At 38.2% G+C, this 21,797-nt stretch overlaps 1 long non-coding RNA gene across 1 annotated transcript; it reads right to left on the minus strand.

Moving 5' to 3' along the window:
- Positions 1-13,502: 13,502 nt before the first annotated feature.
- Positions 13,503-18,598, minus strand: LOC127105230 (uncharacterized). The gene is made up of 3 exons (XR_007794971.1): positions 18,516-18,598; positions 16,068-16,124; positions 13,503-13,646 (listed from the first exon to the last, which is right to left on the minus strand). It is a non-coding gene; the product is annotated as an uncharacterized LOC127105230 (long non-coding RNA).
- Between the last annotated feature and the right edge of the window lie 3,199 nt (positions 18,599-21,797).

Here is a 21,797-nt window from a genome sequence, read left to right on the forward strand (position 1 = left end):
GGAGTCATGTCCTCCCTATGGTAGCTCATGGGAACCCCAGATGGGTTCCAGCTCAACTGATTTTCCCTCTCAGAAGCAGGGCAGCAGAGATCGCATAAGTATTCCCGTGTGAAGCCTTAAATCTTGGTGGTAGTGTCTCTCTCCTCGGCTCCCAGATGGAGCGGTTCACCCAGGACACGGTTATTGCATCCCTATCGAACGCAACAGACGACCGGCGACACTCTAGACGTCCATGTGAATGGCTCGTCATCGTTCGGCAGTGCTTCGCATAGAACTCACGCACTGTTGCGATATCGTAATGCTCCAGAGGGAAATTAACCGGTCCCATTTTTGCTGTTATCAACCCGGCGAATGTTCGGTTCGTGCCTTCAGGTTGATTAACAATCTCTTTTCCGGCCAAAATCTTTCGCTTTTTCCCAAGCATATATCTTGTGGCTTGCTTTGGCCCGACAAACTTGTCGTGTCGAATTGTATTGGTACGGTACGAGAAGTGTTCCCGCCCTTTCTTTTTTTGAAGCTCCGGATCTGGATTCCATCTGCACAGACATAGAGAGGAAAAACACAAACACAAAACAGATAAAAGCAAAACCAGAATTCCAACTACTGTTTGGTCTCGCGCTGCTCTCGCCTAGCGAGAACCTGCGAAGCTTCGCTACAGGTTCGCCTAGCGAAGTGGCAGCGAAAGCTCGCCACTGATTCGCCTAGCGATTTGCTAGTGAATCTTACGGGTTTTTGGGGTTCTGCAATGTTTACAGTGAAATTTTGGCAAAACCCAAGTTCTCATGGTATCTATTTCAGAACACAATGATCTATCAAGAAAAGCATCGTTAAATGTACAGCCAAATCTACACCCACATGCAAAACCTAATATACCCCATTCCCCCAAATTCACCCTAAATGACATGCAAATCAGAAATTTACAAAGTTCAACCTAAAGAAATGGAATTAGGGCCAAACCTTAGTGAAAGAGATTGATTGGATTTGAAGTGCAGTGAAGTTTGCAATGCTTCATTTAGGGTTTGAGTGTTTGTGAATGAGATGAAAAGTGACAGAGTGTTTGTGAGAGTTGTGTTAGTGCTTAGTTCAGAGTTGTAAAAAAAAGTGCATTTGGGCCCAAAAGAGTGCCTGCTGATAATTAAGTGAGTGCTGCCATGCAGCGCTCGCTGCTGCTTCGCCTAGCGAGCACGGCAATCCTCGCTCGCTACTGCTTCGCCTAGCGAGCATCTAGCGAGCATGACAGCATTTGCTTTTTCAAAATAGTATTCCTTCCTGGTACATTCAGCAAGGTTTAACAATTGGAATCCCAATACGACACCACAGAAAAACTGTAAATACTTACAATGTTGGGGTGCCTCCCAACAAGCGCTGTGTTTAACGTTGGATAAGCTCGACGGTGCGATGCTCACAGAGGAGCATCCACGAAATAGCACAGCTCTCGCGATCCCATGACCGCCGAGATAAACCTTCAAACGTTGGCCATTAACGGTCCAACTCTCCTTCTTTTCCATGTCCTCAATGACAATAGCTCCGTACTCCTTCACTTCTTTGACCCGAATGACCCGACCATTTTGATTTCAACTTTCCGGGGAATAACTTCAACCTGGAATTGAACAATAGGACCAACTGTTCGGCACAAATTCTTTCTTTCGAAGCTTTTTGTCATGATATTTTTTTACCTTCTCTTTGTACAACCAACTTGAGTGATATGCGGCATTGCGCATCTCTTCCAACTCAAGCAGTTGCACCTTCCTTTTCTCACCTGCCAAATCCTTTTCAAAATTTAAAAAATTTCAGAGCCCACAAGGCTTTGTGCTCCAATTCGACCGACAAATGGCAAGTTTTACCAAACACCAATTGAAAAGGAGTGAGCCCAATTGGCGCTTTAAAGGCGGTACGGTATGCCCATAACGCTTCATCCAATTTTGTGACCACTCTTTTTTCGAATTTGACACAGTTTTTTCGAGAATTCTCTTAATCTCACGATTAGAGACCTCGGCTTGCCCATTAGCCTGTGGGTGATACGAGTTGCCACTCTGTGTGATACACCGTAATGTTTTAAAATGCTTTCCAACGGTGCATTACAAAGTGTGACCCTCCGTCACTTATCAACACTCGGGGGTTCCGAAATGGGAAAATATGTTTTTCTTCAAAAAAATTATTACCGTTTTCGCATCCGTTTCGGATCGCACCTTGCAACCGGGTGAGCAATCGCTCAACCCACTAGAAATGTAATCAACTGCGACAAGCATATACTCGTTACCATAAGAGGGTGGGAATGGTCCTACAAAATCGATGCCCCAACAATCAAATACTTCGACCTCTTGGATGTTTTGGAGAGGCATTTCGTCTCTCTTACCAATCCCACCGCTTCTCTGGAAACTATCACAACTTTGCGCATGGGTATGTGCGTCTTTGAAAATAGTGGGCCAATAAAATCCTGACTGAAGGATTTTAGTGGCCGTTCTCACCCCATTATAGTGTCCTCCGTAAGGCGAGTTGTGACAATGCCAAAGGATGCTCTGTGCTTCATCGCCAGTAACGTATCTCCTTAAAAGGTTATCACTACCCAACTTAAACAAGTACGGGTCATCCCATACGTAATACTTGGCATCCGAAGAAACTTCCTTTTTTGGTTCGAAGTTAGGTCGGGAGGCACAAAACCACTAGCCTTGTGGTTCGCAAAGTCTGCAAACCACGGCCTAACTTGAATTTTGAAAAGTTTTTCATCAGGAAACTCTTCCCGGATTTCCTTCTCTGAAGCTGTAACCTCCACATTAACTAAGCGAGATAAATGATCCGCCACCAAATTTTCCGATCCTTTCTTGTCTTTGATTTCAACATCAAATTCTTGCAACAAGAGGATCCAATGGATGAGCCTTTGCTTCGAATCCGTTTGTGAGCAAATATTTAATCGCCGAGTGGTCGGTATACACTACGACTTTAGACCCTATAAGATAAGACCTAAACTTTTCAAGCGCATACACTATCGCAAGTAATTCTTTTTCAGTGGTGGCATAGTTAATTTGAGCCTCATTAAGAACTTTACTTGCATAATGTATCGCATGAAATTTTTTTCTCTTTTCTTTGGCCTAATACCGCTCCGATTGCATAGTCGCTCGCATCACACATTAGCTCAAAATTTAAATTCCAATTTGGAGCGACTATAATTGGAGCGGTAACCAATTTTTCTTTCAAAGTTTCAAAAGCTTGCAAACATTCATCGATTAAGAGATACCTGGTCCTTAGCTAGCAAATTACTCAAAGGCTTAGCTACCTTTGAGAAGTCTTTGATAAAGCGCCGATAGAACCCGGCGTGCCCAAAAAGCTTCGGATTCCCTTCACATTCACCGGAGGAGGTAACTTTTCAATCACTTCAACCTTAGCACGATCACTTCAAGCCCTCTTGAAGAGACTTTATGGCCAAGCACTATCCCCTCGGTCACCATGAAGTGGCACTTCTCCCAATTAAGCACAAGATTGGTCTTCACACATCTTTCAAGCACCGTTTTCAAGTTTGCCAAGCATAGACTAAAGGAACCACCAAATACCGAGAAGTCATCCATGAAGACTTCCATTGTTTTCTCAATAAGGTCGACAAAAATGGCTTGCACACATCTTTGGAAAGTCGCCGGTGCTTTGCAAACCCAAAGGGCATTTTTTGGTATGCGAAAACTCCAAACAGACATGTGAAAGCCGTCTTTTCATGATCGGCCGGGTCAACCGCAATTTGGTTATACCGGAATAGCCATCCAAGAAACAATAGTATTGTTGCCCGAGAGTCTTTCGAGCATTTGATCCATGAACGGGAGTGGAAAATGATCTTTTCGAGTTGCGGTATTCAACCGCCTATAATCAATACACATTCGCCACCCCGTTGCAACTTTAGTAGGGATCAACTCATCCTTGTCATTTCGGATCACGGTAATTCCACCTTTCTTCGGAACCACATGCACAGGACTAACCCATGGACTATCCGAAATCGGGGTAAATCATTCCCGCCATCCAACAACTTGAAAACTTCCTTTCTAGCAACCTCCTTCATAGTAGGACTTAAGCGGCGTTGTGGTTGAGCTACCGGCTTAAATCCTCTTCCATTAAGATCTTGTGCATGCAATAGGAAGGACTAATTCTTTTGAGATCGGAAAGAGTCCAACCCATGGCTTCTTGATTTTTTTTAGCACATTGATCAAACGGGCTTCTTCATCATTTGACAAAAGGTTGCTTATGATGACCGGCTTTGCTTCGGTCTCATCTAGGAATACATACTTCAAAGTAGAAGGTAACATTTTCAATTCAATGGGCGCTTTTTCGTCATTAACCTCCTTCTTCAAGTCTTCCTCCTCAACTTCCTACAGTTGTAGTTCGTTTAAACCATCAAGTTCCCTTAAGCATTCATCAAGAGCTTGCTCTTCTTCAGCTGTGAAACTTCAAATGAGTCGTCAAGAGCTAACTCCATAGGATATCTCATGAATATGCTTAGAAACCTCCAAAATTGCCTCTTCGATCACATCGATGCGAAAGCTATCACTTCTATCTTTTGAATGCTTCATTGCTTCGAATAGATCGAATGTAACTTCTTCATTTTGGACTCTCACCTTCATCAAACCGTCATCAACGTCTATCATCATGCGCGCGGTTTTCATGAACGGTCAACCCAGAATGAGCGGAGCATCATCATCTTCTTCCATATCAATAACAATAAAATCGACCGGGAAAAAGAATTTGTCGACTTTAACCAAAACATCTTGGGCTACGCCATGAGGATGGGTGGTCGACTTATCCGCCAATTGCAACGTCATCTGGATGGACTTAATTTCAATGTTGCCAAGCCTCTTTACAATAGACAATGGTATAAGATTAATGCTTTACCCCAAATGAATTAGTCCCTTTCCGACATAGATATCACCAATTTTAACCGGCAAAGTAACTCGTCCCGGATCAACCTCTTTTTTCGGAAGCGTCCTTTGAATGATTGCACTACAGCTCGCATCTAGGACAATGGTCTCCGGTTCCGTATACCTCCGCTTTTTTGTAAGTATGTCCTTCATGAATTTGGCATACTTGGGCATTTGCTCCAAGGCTTCGGCAAACGGAATGTTGATTTGCAATTGTTTAAAAATATCCATGAACCGGGCGTAATGTCGTTCATTCTCCCTTTTGGATGGAGCATGTGGATAAGGAAGGTTTTGGATCGGAGTAGCGCTCACTACCTCCTTTCCTTTAGCAACTCTAGAACTTCTTGCTCTTTTCTTTTTCTTCCTCCACCATTACTTCATCACTTTTATTTTCTCAATTTCCACACTTTCTTTCTTTTCAACTTCACCATTCTTTTCGTTCTTTTCAACTTTTTCTCCCCACTCCACTCCCCCACTTCACCATCAATATTATCCTCCAATATTTCCTCCTCATTGTCTTCTTTTCCTCTCTTTGTTGACTCTCATCTCTTTTTTTATTCTCACTAGTCAACTCCCTCCCACTTCTTGTCGTGATCGCTTTATAATGCTCCTTAGGATTTGTTTGCGTGTTCGCCGAAAAGAAGGACCGGGTTGTTGTTCCGCTAGTTGCTTAGCAAGTTGTCCAACTTGAGTCTCGAGATTTTTAATTGCCGCATCGTTGCTCTTTTGATTAGCCATTGACATTTGCATAAATTGTGTCAATGTCTCTTCTAATTTTGACGTTACGATCGGCGGTTGTTGAGGTTGATAAGGATTTTGGGGAGGGTTTTGACGGCTAGAAGAACCACCCCCATAACCTTGGTTATGGTAATAGTTACTCCTAGGTTGGAACCCTTGATTCCCTTGGAAGTGTTGTTGTTGTTGTTGTTGATTTTGAGGATGTGGTTGATAAGGTTGTTGTTGTTGTTGTCTCGGTTGGTAGTCCCGTTGGTTTGCCATGTAGTTTACTTCTTCGAACCCGGGAGGTGGACAAAATCCGGTGTCATGCTCACCTTTGCAAAGCTCACAACAAGCTATTTGCTTAGATTTTGAAGGTTCTCTCAACTCTTTTATTTGCTGCGTTAAGAGTTCCACTTGTTGTAAATCAGTTTGTTTTGGGCAAGAATGGCATCGTTCGTCCCAAGTTCAAGCACTCACGGCTTCTTCAAAGAGTTGCCTCTACTTTGACTTTGAAGATCATTTAGAGCCATTCGATTATGATATTTGTAGCTTCTTCGGCGCTTTTAGACAATAAAGAACCACCCGAGGTAGCATCCAACAACGTCTTGCAATTTGGTTGAAGTCCATTTTTGAAATATGGATTTGAGTCAATTCATCAAAAAAACATGCCCTTTACATTTCCGAAGCATGGATTTGAATCTTTCCCACGCCTCATTTAATGATTCATTGGTTCCTTGTGAAAACACTGAGATGGTCGTCTTGGATTCCATGAACCGGTTATGGGAGAAAAATCTTTCGATGAACTTCTCTTCCAACACGTTCCAGTTTGTCATGACGACTGGTGTTTGATCTAAGTACCAATCTTTTGCTTTGTCGAGCAAAGCGTGGGGAAATAATCTTCTGAACAACGGTAGCTCTTGAGCTTGATCCACTCCGGCCGCCAATGCTATCTCGTAAAATTTTGTGAGAAAAGCAAAGGGATCTTCATGGTCCATTCCGGTGAATGGACTTCCATATAGTAAATTAAGAGTTCCCGTTTTCATCTCGGCTTGCCTTCCCGTGTGGTTGGCAAACTGAGCAGTATTCCTTGGACTGTTTACACATGGAGTGGAAATGGGCGGTGGTGGTGGTTCCATGATAGGTATGAACGGTGGTGGATGTGTGGTAGAAGAACTTTCTCCTTGTTCTTGTTGTTGTCTAGCCTGTTGCCTCCTTCGTCTCGTTTTGCTATTTAGCCTCCTTGCGGTTCTTTCGATCTAGGGATCAAAAAGAAGTCCGTCCACAGGAATCTGCCCTCGCATAAAACGAAAGCTGCACACTAAACCAAACAAATTACAAGCACAAGTCAAAAATTCGAAAGCTAAAAATTAAGCAACTATTGCGATGCTCGCAATATCAATTCACAATCCCCGGCAACAGCGCCATTTTGTTGAGTGTAATTTTAAGTGTCGGGTTTTTGTTATCGTCTCCACAGGGATTGTGAGATATCACCGCCTTTCGATAGTTGTTTTAACTCTTAGCTTAAGGTAACAATGGTTTTTGGTTTTAGTCACGGTATCTTGCATAAAAGTGTGATAAAATGCGGTAAAAGATTTGGTTTTAATATTTGAGAAATATTGCCAAAGTTAGGGTTCGACAATCACTTTGCATGTATATGTTCGATCAACAAAACTTATAAACTCCTTTAGATGATAAACTATTTCACAAAGTCCCCCAATGTGTTTATCTCTAACACACATTGTGAGTTTTCCCATTTTGATCTATTGTTTATCTCTAACACAATCTATCAAATGATAACTTTTTGGTTCAACCTTATGGTGAACAAAATCATTCATTACTATCTCTAGCTAACAAACAAGATTGGATGAAAACCTAGGTAAAGAGTTGGTAAACATCTCTCGATCATAAACCAACACAAAGAGTTTTCAATAAGAACAAAGTTTTCACCATATATTCACCATTAAAGAGTTTACAAATGAAGATCATCCCATTTACACACAAAGCTAATGATCATCTACATCTAACCTTGACAAAATGAAGAACTTAGCTACTCATTTTCATGGTAGCTTGGTCAACAAGTTTTGGAAGAAGGTTGATCAACATCCGAGTCGAATAATCGAGATTGGATGGGAATCCACCTTCTTTTTATGAAAGATTGTTAAGAGATGAAGAGAAATGATTCCTAGGTCACAAAAGATCTCTAGAGCAATGCTGGAAAATATCTAAAAGTACAAAAGTATGGAGGTGTAAAAGTATGGCTCCAAAAGTAGCCCTTGCTACTTATAGAGCTGCTACTGAGCTGTCATGCTCGCTAGGCGAGCAGAATGACTCGCCTAGCGAGCCCCAAAATGAGGCACCTGTGGCACCTGCGCCCAAAGAAATGACCTTTGCCAGATTGGCATGTTCGCTAGGCGAACAAAACCTTCGCTAGGCGAAGCCCACGCTTCACCCTCGCTCCAGCGAGCTTAGGAGGTTTTGCTACTGTAATTGCTCGCTGGAAGCTCGCTAATGGCTCGCCTAGCGAGTGAGTGCTGGCTGCGCTTTTGGCCAAGTCTGGACGTGTTCGCTACACCCTTCGCTGGCAGCTCGCCTAGCGAGTTTGTTGATGTTTGCTACTGTAAAATACTGGAGCTCTTCGCAGGGGACTCGCTGGGCGCTCGCCTAGCGAGCTCTTCGCCACAGCCCTCGCCAAGCGAGCAAGCTGATGAATGCATTCTTTTTCTTGGTCCCTTGCCATTTTCTGTGCCTTCATTTTCTATTATTTCAGGCCTAATTGCTGCAAAATAACACACAAATCAAAGGTACCAAGATCGTGTATCATTGTATTGCAATTCATCAAAAACAAAGGTGGTTTCGAACACTTTAGCAAGGAAATGGAGTGAAAGATGCCCATATTTGATAGCTCAAATAAGCACTTTTGGGTATCTAACATTCTTCCTCTGTTACATATTCACCATAGTCCAAATCCTGATCTCCTTCCAGTTCATCATCCAAACCCTCTGTTTTTCCCATTAACCCATTCCCTCAAGCTTTCCATTCTCAACAACATTCCAAGGAAGCCACAAATCAGCATTCTTCCCCAAATCCCTATCCCAATAATCTCCAACAACAACAGTCTTCAAATTCACTTCCCTAACCTTCCTCAACATCTCCGCAAATTCCCGATCATCCGAAACCAAAACCAACCAACCAACCTCTCCACTCATCATCTCCCTCTTCAACCATAATTTCGCCGCATTCCCCTTCCCACCGACCTTCACAACTTTAACGAAAACCCCTGCGCGCCGCAACTTCGAACCCAAACCAAATCCAACCCTAGGTGCAACAACATTCCCCGCAACTTCATTATAAGTATGGATTCTCCGAACGAACCAAACCTTCGACCGGCTCAGCTTAATGGATTTCAATTTTTCCCTTAACTTCTTACGTTGGTACATATGAACTCTCTTGAAATGAATTTTGAGATCGAAAATTGATTTACATTCGTGATCGCAGACACGGCAGGGAATCGAATTAGGGTTAGGGTTTTGGTTGGTATTCCATTGAGGAAGATTGAAGAAGGAGTGCCGTTTTGTGTAAGCGGAGATTGAAACGACGTCGCCGAAGCGTTCGGAGAGGGTTTTGAGAGAGAGTGCGGCGTCATATGGAGGTCCACGTGGAGGTTTGTTGTCGAGGTCCCAGAGGATTATAACCTTTTTGTTAGGGACGTGTTTGGGGATTGGTGTATTGATTTTGATGGAGGATTGGAAACGGGGTTTTGAGCAGAGTTTGTGATTATTTGGGAAAACAAGTGAAGAAGTTAAGTTGACAGAGTTTGCGCTGTGGAAAAACAGAGAATGCATGCTTCTCTTCGTATTGACGAAGAAGAATCGCTTTTTTTTAATGCGATAGGAGCTTTTTTTTTTGTTACGGATGATAATTTGGGCTTGCTCGTGTGGATTGTGGCCTAATGGTATGGAATTTTTCTAGGGAGTGGTTATTTGCACACCGTTTTATACATACTAGTAACAAACCCGAACTTTGAATTTATATTTTAAGACTGTTAATACATAGAGAACTACAAACATACACTAATATAATCTTACAATTGTGATTCATTTATAAAAGAAAGGTAACATAAATAAAACACATAAGAGTACGTAATTATTATAAAACTCAAAAGATAACATGTCAACTTATCCAATAGTATCTCTTAAATTAAACTGTAAAACATTGAACATCATCATTGAAACAATACTAAAGTTCATAACATCTTTTTCCATCCTACAACAGCACGAAGAAATATGTTAAATTGTATAGTATTTTTTCGAATATGCAAAATATACTATGAAGCATAAACTAAAATATTTTGTAAAATCAAACCATTTGATTTTCATACCAATGATCAACGATATTCATTTGATATCAATCAAGTATCCTAACTAACAAAGTTTAACAACTATTTGTAGTAGTCGAATATGATGTATTCTTTTTTGTCATGTATTAAGATTTTCAAACCACTTTTGCTCCTACCTTATGCGGACACAAATTAAGAAATTCATTTATAAAAAATTTGTATTGAAAAAATTAATTCAAAATTTTAATTATATATATATATATATATATATATATATATATATATATATATATATATATATATATATATATATAATATATAACTTGGGCCAAGAGAATCCTGATTAGCATTACCCTTATATATATATATATATATATATATTATATATATATATATATATATATATATATATATATATATATATATATATATATATATATAACTTGGGCCAAGAGAATCCTGATTAGCATTACCCTTATTTAAAAGCAACATGCTCCTTATAATAAGGTTTGTAACGAAGAATAGTATTGTTAGCGGGGTAGAAATTTTTTGTGAAAGTTTCTAAATAAATCAGTAGCCCAATCGAATAAAAGTTCCAGGCTTAAATCTTTTTATACCAGAGTCATCACCATCGATGTCTTTCTCTTTTCGGAATCAACACCAACAATGTTTTGGCACTCAATGGAATTCGGAGACTGAGACAAACTTTGGTCTTGACTTCTTCCCCTTAAATCTACTCTCATTGTCCATCTTCAATTCAACAAACTTAGTGATTGTCATATTCAAACAAGATCAATTTGTTTCTCATAAGCTTCAACAAATGTAACCAATACATGAACCCTTAATACACAAATCTATAGCAACAGGTATAAGATATAAGATATGTAAAAAAAAACTATTAAGACACAAATCTAAAAACTTATAAGTCATTCAAAACAAAGAAAATAGTGCATCTACATATTTACAATTCGTACAGACCAAAATCGCAAGAGCTTCAAAGAGAACACATTACTGACCAAAATCGTGAGAGTCTTAAAGAGAACACGATGCAGACAATTATTTAAAACCTTTCATACAGTTCTTCCTCTGTTACATATTCACCATAGTCCAAATCCTGATCTCCTTCCAATTCATCATCCGAACCCTCTGTTCTTCCCATTAAACCCATTCCCTCAAGCTTTCCATTCTCAACAACATTCAAAGGAAGCCACAAATCAGCATTCTTCCCCAAATCCCTATCCCAATAATCTCCTACAACAACAGTCTTCAAATTGACCTCCCTAACCTTCCTCAACATCTCTGCAAATTCCCGATCATCCGAAACCATAACCAACCAACCAACCTCTCCACTCATCATCTCCCTCTCCAACCACAAATCCGTCGCATTCCCCTTCTCACTTACCTTCACAACTTTAACGAAACCCCTGCGCGCCGCAACTCCGAACCCAAACCAAATCCAACCCTAGGTGCAACAATATTCCCTGCAACTTCATTATAAGTATGGATTCTCCGAACGAACCAGACCTTCGACCGGCTCAAGTTAATGGATTTCAATTTTTCCCTTAACTTCTTACACTGGTACAGATGAACTCTCTTGAAATGAATTTTGAGGTCGAAAATTGATTTACATTCGTGACCGCAGACACGGCAGGGAATCGAATTAGGGTTAGGGTTTTGGTTGGTATTCCATTGAGGGAGATTGAAAAAGGAGTGTCGTTTTGTGTAAGCGGAGATTCAAACGACGTCGCCGAAGCGTTCGGCGAGGGTTTTGAGAGAGAGTGCGGCGTCGTATGGAGGTCCACGTGGAGGTTTGTTGTCGAGGTCCCAGAGGATTATAACCTTTTTGTTAGGGACGTGTTTGGGGATTGGTGTATTGATTTTGATGGAGGATTGGAAACGGGTTTTTTAGCAGAGTTTGTGATTATTTGGGAAAAGAAGTGAAGAAGTTAAGTTGACAGAGTTTGCGCTGTGGAAAAACAGAGAATGCATGCTTCTCTTCGTATCAACGAAGAAGAGTCGCTTTTTTTTTAATGCGATAGGAGTTTTTTTTTTGTTACGGATGATAATTTGGGCTTGCTCGTGTGGATTGTGGCCCAATGGTATGGAATTTTTCTAGGGAGTGGTTATTTGCACACCGTTTTATACATACTAGTAACAAACCCGAACTTTGAATTTATATTTTAAGACCGTTAATACATAGAGAACTACAAACATACACTAATATAATCTTACAATTGTGATTCATTTATAAAAAGAAAAGTAACATAAATAAAACACATAAGAGTACGTAATTATTATAAAACTCAAAAGATAACATGTCAACTTATCCAATAGTATCTCTTAAATTAAACTGTAAAACATTGAACATCATCATTGAAACAATACTAAAGTTCATAACATCTTTTTCCATCCTACAACAGCACGAAGAAATATGTTAAATTGTATAGTATTTTTTCGAATATGCAAAATATACTATGAAGCATAAACTAAAATATTTTGTAAAATCAAACCATTTGATTTTCATACCAATGATCAACGATATTCATTTGATATCAATCAAGTATCCTAACTAACAAAGTTTAACAACTATTTGTAGTAGTCGAATATGATGTATTCTTTTTTGTCATGTATTAAGATTTTCAAACCACTTTTGCTCCTACCTTATGCGGACACAAATTAAGAAATTCATTTATAAAAAATTTGTATTGAAAAAATTAATTCAAAATTTTAATTATATATATATATATATATTATATATATATATATATATATATATATAATATATATATATATATATATATATATATATATATATATATATATATATATATATATATATATATATATATATAACTTGGGCCAAGAGAATCCTGATTAGCATTACCCTTATTTAAAAGCAACATGCTCCTTATAATAAGGTTTGTAACGAAGAATAGTATTGTTAGCGGGGTAGAAATTTTTTGTGAAAGTTTCTAAATAAATCAGTAGCCCAATCGAATAAAAGTTCCCGGCTTAAATCTTTTTATACCAGAGTCATCACCATCGATGTCTTTCTCTTTTCGGAATCAACACCAACAATGTTTTGGCACTCAATGGAATTCGGAGACTGAGACAAACTTTGGTCTTGACTTCTTCCCCTTAAATCTACTCTCATTGTCCATCTTCAATTCAACAAACTTAGTGATTGTCATATTCAAACAAGATCAATTTGTTTCTCATAAGCTTCAACAAATGTAACCAATACATGAACCCTTAATACACAAATCTATAGCAACAGGTATAAGATATAAGATATGTAAAAAAAAACTATTAAGACACAAATCTAAAAACTTATAAGTCATTCAAAACAAAGAAAATAGTGCATCTACATATTTACAATTCGTACAGACCAAAATCGCAAGAGCTTCAAAGAGAACACATTACTGACCAAATCGTGAGAGTCTTAAAGAGAACACGATGCAGACAATTATTTAAAACCTTTCATACAGTTCTTCCTCTGTTACATATTCACCATAGTCCAAATCCTGATCTCCTTCCAGTTCATCATCCGAACCCTCTGTTCTTCCCATTAAACCCATTCCCTCAAGCTTTCCATTCTCAACAACATTCCAAGGAAGCCACAAATCAGCATTCTTCCCCAAATCCCTATCCCAATAATCTCCAACAACAACAGTCTTCAAATTGACCTCCCTAACCTTCCTCAACATCTCTGCAAATTCCCGATCATCCGAAACCATAACCAACCAACCAACCTCTCCACTCATCATCTCCCTCTCCAACCACAAATCCGTCGCATTCCCCTTCTCACTTACCTTCACAACTTTAACAAAAACCCCTGCGCACCGCAACTCCGAACCCAAACCAAATCCAACCCTAGGTGCAACAATATTCCCTGCAGCTTCATTATAAGTATGGATTCTCCGAACGAACCAGACCTTCGACCGGCTCAAGGTAATGGATTTCAATTTTTCCCTTAACTTCTTACACTGGTACAGATGAACTCTCTTGAAATGAATTTTGAGGTCGAAAATTGATTTACATTCGTGACCGCAGACACGGCAGGGAATCGAATTAGGGTTAGGGTTTTGGTTGGTATTCCATTGAGGGAGATTGAAAAAGGAGTGTCGTTTTGTGTAAGCGGAGATTGAAACGACGTCGCCGAAGCGTTCGGCGAGGGTTTTGAGAGAGAGTGCGGCGTCGTATGGAGGTCCACGTGGAGGTTTGTTGTCGAGGTCCCAGAGGATTATAACCTTTTTGTTAGGGACGTGTTTGGGGATTGGTGTATTGATTTTGATGGAGGATTGGAAACGGGGTTTTTAGCAGAGTTTGTGATTATTTGGGAAAGAAGTGAAGAAGTTAAGTTGACAGAGTTTGCGCTGTGGAAAAACAGAGAATGCATGCTTCTCTTCGTATCAACGAAGAAGAGTCGCTTTTTTTTTAATGCGATAGGAGTTTTTTTTTTTGTTACGGATGATAATTTGGGCTTGCTCGTGTGGATTGTGGCCCAATGGTATGGAATTTTTCTAGGGAGTGGTTATTTGCACACCGTTTTATACATACTAGTAACAAACCCGAACTTTGAATTTATATTTTAAGACCGTTAATACATAGAGAACTACAAACATACACTAATATAATCTTACAATTGTGATTCATTTATAAAAAGAAAAGTAACATAAATAAAGCATATAATAGTACGTAATTATTATAAAACTCAAAAGATAACATGTCAACTTATCCAATAGTATCTCTTAAATTAAACTGTAAAACATTGAACATCATCATTGAAACAATACTAAAGTTCATAACATCTTTTTCCATCCTACAACAACACGAAGAAATATGTTAAATTGTATAGTATTTTTTCGAATATGCAAAATGTACTATGAAGCATAAACTAAAATATTTTGTAAAATCAAACCATTTGATTTTCATACCAATGATCAACGATATTCATTTGATATCAATCAAGTATCCTAACTAACAAAGTTTAACAACTATTTGTAGTAGTCGAATATGATGTATTCTTTTTTGTCATGTATTAAGATTTTCAAACCACTTTTGCTCCTACCTTATGCGGACACAAATTAAGAAATTCATTTATAAAAATTTATATTGAAAAAGTTAATTAAAAATTTTAATTATATATATATATATATATATATATATATATATATATATATATATATATATATATATATATATATATATATATATATATATATATATATATATATATATATATATATATATATATATATATATATATATAACTTGGGCCAAGAGAATCCTGATTAGCATTACCCTTATTTAAAAGCAACATGCTCCTTATAATAAGGTTTGTAACGAAGAATAGTATTGTTAGCGGGGTAGAAAAATGTTGTGAAAATTTCTAAATAAATCAGTAGCCCAATCGAATAAAAGTTCCCGGCTTAAATCTTTTTATACCAAAGTCATCACCATCGATGTCTTTCTCTTTTCGGAATCAACACCAACAATGTTTTGGCACTCAATGGAATTCGGAGACTGAGACAAACTTTGGTCTTGACTTCTTCCCCTTAAATCTACTCTCATTGTCCATCTTCAATTCAACAAACTTAGTGATTGTCATATTCAAACAAGATCAATTTGTTTCTCATAAGCTTCAACAAATGTAACCAATACATGAACCCTTAATACACAAATCTATAGCAACATGTATAAGATATAAGATATGTAAAAAAAAACTATTAAGACACAAATCTAAAAACTTATAAGTCATTCAAAACAAAGAAAATAGTGCATCTACATATTTACAATTCGTACAGACCAAAATCGCAAGAGCTTCAAAGAGAACACATTACTGACCAAAATCGTGAGAGTTTTAAAGAGAACACGATGCAGACAATTATTTAAAACCTTTCATACAGTTCTTCCTCTGTTACATATTCACCATAGTCCAAATCCTGATCTCCTTCCAGTTCATCATCCAAACCCTCTATTTTTCCCATTAAACCCATTCCCTCAAGCTTTCCATTCTCAACAACATTCCAAGGAAGCCACAAATCAGCATTCTTCCCCAAATCCCTATCCCAATAATCTCCAACAACAACAGTCTTCAAATTCACTTCCCTAACCTTCCTCAACATCTCCGCAAATTCCCGATCATCCGAAACCAAAACCAACCAACCAACCTCTCCACTCATCATCTCCCTCTTCAACCACAATTCCGCCGCATTCCCCTTCTCACCGACCTTCACAACTTTAACGAAAACCCTTGCGCGCCGCAACTCCGAACCTAAACCAAATCCAACCCTAGGTGCAACAACAACATTCCCCGCAGCTTCATTATAAGTATGGATTCTCCGAACGAACCAGACCTTCGACCGGCTCAACTTAATGGATTTAGATTTTTCCCTTAACTTCTTACACTGGTACAGATGAACTCTCTTGAAATGAATTTTGAGATCGAAAATTGATTTACATTCGTGACCGCAGACACGACAGGGAATCGAATTAGGGTTAGGGTTTTGGTTGGTATTCCATTGAGGGAGATTGAAGAAGGAGTGTCGTTTTGTGTAAGCGGAGATTGAAACGACGTCGCCGAAGCGTTCGGCGAGGGTTTTGAGAGAGAGTGCGGCGTCGTATGGAGGTCCACGTGGAGGTTTGTTGTCGAGGTCCCAGAGGATTATAACCTTTTTGTTAGGGACGTGTTTAGGGATTGGTGTATTGATTTTGATGGAGGATTGGAAACGGGGTTTTGAGCAGAGTTTGTGATTATTTGGGAAAAGAAGTGAAGAAGTTAAGTTGACAGAGTTTGCGCTGTGGAAAAACAGAGAATGCATGCTTCTCTTCGTATCGACGAAGAAGAGTCGCTTTTTTTTTAATGCGATAGGAGCTTTTTTTTTGTTACGGATGATAATTTGGGCTTGCTCGTGTGGATTGTGGCCCAATGGTATGGAATTTTTCTAGGGAGTGGTTATTTGCATACCGTTTTATACATACTAGTAACAAACCCGAACTTTGAATTTATATTTTAAGACCGTTAATACATAGAGAACTACAAACATACACTAATATAATCTTACAATTGTGATTCATTTATAAAAAGAAAAGTAACATAAATAAAACATATAATAGTACGTAATTATTATAAAACTCAAAAGATAACATGTCAACTTATCCAATAGTATCTCTTAAATTAAACTGTAAAACATTGAACATCATCATTGAAACAATACTAAAGTTCATAACATCTTTTTCCATCCTACAACAGCACGAAGAAATATGTTAAATTGTATAGTATTTTTTGAATATGCAAAATGTACTATGAAGCATAAACTAAAATATTTTGTAAAATCAAACCATTTGATTTTCATACCAATGATCAACGATATTCATTTGATATCAATCAAGTATCCTAACTAACAAAGTTTAACAACTATTTGTAGTAGTCGAATATGATGTATTCTTTTTTGTCATGTATTAAGATTTTCAAATCACTTTTGCTCCTACCTTATGCGGACACAAATTAAGAAATTCATTTATAAAAATTTGTAATGAAAAAATTAATTAAATTTTTAATTATATATATATATATATATATATATATATATATATATAATATATATATATATATATATATATATATATATATATATATATATATATATATATATATATAACTTGGGCCAAGAGAATCCTGATTAGCATTACCCTTATTTAAAAGTAACATGCTCCTTATAATAAGGTTTGTAACGAAGAATAGTATTGTTAGCGGAGTAGAAAAATGTTGTGAAAATTTCTAAATAAATCAGTAGCCCAATCGATTAAAAGTTCCCGGCTTAAATCTTTTTATACCAGAGTCATCACCATCGATGTCTTTCTCTTTTCGGAATCAACACCAACAATGTTTTGGCACTCAATGGAATTCGGAGACTGAGACAAACTTTGGTCTTGACTTCTTCCCCTTAAATCTACTCTCATTGTCCATCTTCAATTCAACAAACTTAGTGATTGTCATATTCAAACAAGATCAATTTGTTTCTCATAAGCTTCAACAAATGTAACCAATACATGAACCCTTAATACACAAATCTATAACAACAGGTATAAGATATAAGATATGTAAAAAAAAACTATGAAGACACAAATCTAAAAACTTATAAGTCATTCAAAACAAAGAAAATAGTGCATCTACATATTTACAATTCGTACAGACCAAAATCGCAAGAGCTTCTAAGAGAACACATTACTGACCAAAATCGTGAGAGTCTTAAAAAGAACACGATGCAGACAATTATTTAAAACCTTTCATATAGTTCTTCCTCTGTTACATATTCACCATAGTCCAAATCCTGATCTCCTTCCACTTCATCATCCGAACCCTCTGTTCTTCCCATTAAACCCATTCCCTCAAGCTTTCCATTCTCAACAACATTCCAAGGAAGCCACAAATCAACATTCTTCCCCAAATCCCTATCCCAATAATCTCCAACAACAACAGTCTTCAAATTGACCTCCCTAACCTTCCTCAACATCTCTGCAAATTCCCGATCATCCGAAACCATAACCAACCAACCAACCTCTCCACTCATCATCTCCCTCTCCAACCACAAATCCGCCGCATTCCCCTTCTCACCGACCTTCACAACTTTAACGAAAACCCCTGTGCGCTGTAACTCCGAACCCAAACCAAATCCAACCCTAGGTGCAACAACATTCCCCGCAACTTCATTATAAGTATGGATTCTCCGAACGAACCAGACCTTCGACCGACTCAACTTAATGGATTTCAATTTTTCCCTTAACTTCTTACGCTGGTACAGATGAACTCTCTTGAAATGAATTTTGAGATCGAAAATTGATTTACATTCGTGACCGCAGACACGACAGGGAATCGAATTAGGGTTAGGGTTTTGGTTGGTATTCCATTGAGGGAGATTGAAGAAGGAGTGTCGTTTTGTGTAAGCGGAGATTGAAACGACGTCGCCGAAGCGTTCGGCGAGGGTTTTGAGAGAGAGTGCGGCGTCGTATGGAGGTCCACGTGGAGGTTTGTTGTCGAGGTCCCAGAGGATTATAACCTTTTTGTTAGGGACGTGTTTAGGGATTGGTGTATTGATTTTGATGGAGGATTGGAAATGGGGTTTTGAGCAGAGTTTGTGATTATTTGGGAAAAGAAGTGAAGAAGTTAAGTTGACAGAGTTTGCGTTGTGGAAAAACAGAGAATGCATGCTTCTCTTCGTATCGACAAAGAAGAATCGCTTTTTTTTAATGCGATAGGAGCTTTTTTTTTGTTACAGATGATAATTTGGGCTTGCTCGTGTGGATTGTGGCCCAATGGTATGGAATTTTTCTAGGGAGTGGTTATTTGCACACCGTTTTATACATACTTGTAACAAACCCGAACTTTGAATTTATATTTTAAGACCGTTAATACATAGAGAACTACAAACATACACTAATATAATCTTACAATTGTGATTCATTTATAAAAAGAAAAGTAACATAAATAAAACATATAATAGTACGTAGATATTATAAAACTCAAAAGATAACATGTCAACTTATCCAATAGTATCTCTTAAATTAAACTGTAAAACATTGAACATCATCATTGAAACAATACTAAAGTTCATAACATCTTTTTCCATCCAACAACAACACGAAGAAATATGTTAAATTGTATAGTATTTTTTCGATTATGGAAAATGTACTATGAGGCATAAACTAAAATATTTTGTAAAATCAAACCATTTGATTTTCATACCAATTATCAACGATATTCATTTGATATCAATCAAGTATCCTAACTAACAAAGTTTAACAACTATTTGTAGTAGTCGAATATGATGTATTCTTTTTTGAAAGCAACATGCTCCTTATAATAAGGTTTGTAACGAAGAATAGTATTGTTAGCGGGGTAGAAAAATGTTGTGAAAATTTCTAAATAAATCAGTAGCCCAATCGAATAAAAGTTCCCGGCTTAAATCTTTTTATACCAGAGTCATCACCATCGATGTCTTTCTCTTTTCGGAATCAACACCAACAATGTTTTGGCACTCAATGGAATTCGAAGACTGAGACAAACTTTGGTCTTGACTTCTTCCCCTTAAATCTACTCTCATTGTCCATCTTCAATTCAACAAACTTAGTGATTGTCATATTCAAACAAGATCAATTTGTTTCTCATAAGCTTCAACAAATGTAACCAATACATGAACCCTTAATACACAAATCTATAGCAACAGGTATAAGATATAAGATATGTAAAAAAAAACTATTAAGACACAAATCTAAAAAACTTATAAGTCATTCAAAACAAAGAAAATAGTGCATCTACATATTTACAATTCGTACAGACCAAAATCGCAAGAGCTTCAAAGAGAACACATTACTGACCAAAATCGTGAGAGTCTTAAAGAGAACACAATGCAGACAATTATTTAAAACCTTTCATACAGTTCTTCCTCTGTTACATATTCACTATAGTCCAAATCCTGATCTCCTTCCAGTTCATCATCCAAACCCTCTGTTTTTCCCATTAAACCCATTCCCTCAAGCTTTCCATTCTCAACAACATTCCAAGGAAGCCACAAATCAGCATTCTTCCCCAAATCCCTATCCCAATAATCTCCAACAACAACAGTCTTCAAATTCACTTCCCTAACCTTCCTCAACATATCCGCAAATTCCCGATCATCCGAAACCAAAACCAACCAACCAACCTCTCCACTCATCATCTCCCTCTTCAACCACAATTCCGCCGCATTCCCCTTCTCACCGACCTTTACAACTTTAACGAAAACCCCTGCGCGCCGCAACTCCGAACCCAAACCAAATCCAACCCTAGGTGCAACAACATTCCCCGCAGCTTCATTATAAGTATGGATTCTCCGAACGAACCAGACCTTCGTGTAACACCCCAAAATTTGCCCTCCTCATTCATGCATTCACTTTTTAGGTCATTTAGCATTTCATGCCATATTGCATCGCGTCAATCAGAATTAGCTCCAAGAAGCTCGAACATCATCCAGGACACTTTGTGGGTTCTACTTAGACGGTCAGTCAACGTAAGGAATAGACTTGAGGTACTACCAACAGGTCTAATTGGGGCGTATTCACCGTGCAAATTGCCAGACTTGAAGAAGCAAGAATCTGCTGCTGAGCTGTCATGCTCGCTAGGCGAAGGGCGCGCATTTCAGAAAAAATCAAGAAGCTTTGGGCCTCAGTTGACCTCATTCCAAGCCCATTACCCACGAAATCAGTCTATAAATACTGAAGTTTCAGTAGAGGAGTTACACTGGGAGAACCACGGGAGAAAGATCTTGAGAGGAGGAGACCTAGGAATTACTCTGCAGCAACCTTCAGGCAGCTCTGAGAAGTTCACTCCGATTCACACGCTCTTTTGCCTCCGCCTCACAGAGCTTTACAAATCCAGCCACACCGTTCGATCGATCTCTCTCATCAGGTATGCCTTTGTTCCTACTACTTTACGCCTCGAATTTGAATATTATAAATGTATGAGGTAACATCAGGTGTTGCCCACGGGTTTATGTTTGTGTATAAATATGTGTAATAATACCTCGAATGTTTTAATCATTTTCGTTTATGAGATGGATACCACATGGTTTCGGATCATAGAGATCGAACTGTTATCAAGGAGGAATCCAAAACCCGCAGGCCTTCGCTAGCCGCTTCGCTAGGCGAGCCTGTAGCGAAGCTTCGCTAAGCCTTCGCTAGGCGAAGCAGTCGCGAACGTGACAGTATCTGCTTTTTGTTTTGTTTTGTTCTAACCTGTTTTTGTGTTGCCATGGCATTGTTTTCCCTGGATCTCATCTTGTTTGTCTAACCCTTTGTCGAGTTTT

Source organism: Lathyrus oleraceus, chromosome 7, assembly GCF_024323335.1.
Source record: "Lathyrus oleraceus cultivar Zhongwan6 chromosome 7, CAAS_Psat_ZW6_1.0, whole genome shotgun sequence".
Lineage (NCBI taxonomy): Eukaryota > Viridiplantae > Streptophyta > Magnoliopsida > Fabales > Fabaceae > Lathyrus > Lathyrus oleraceus.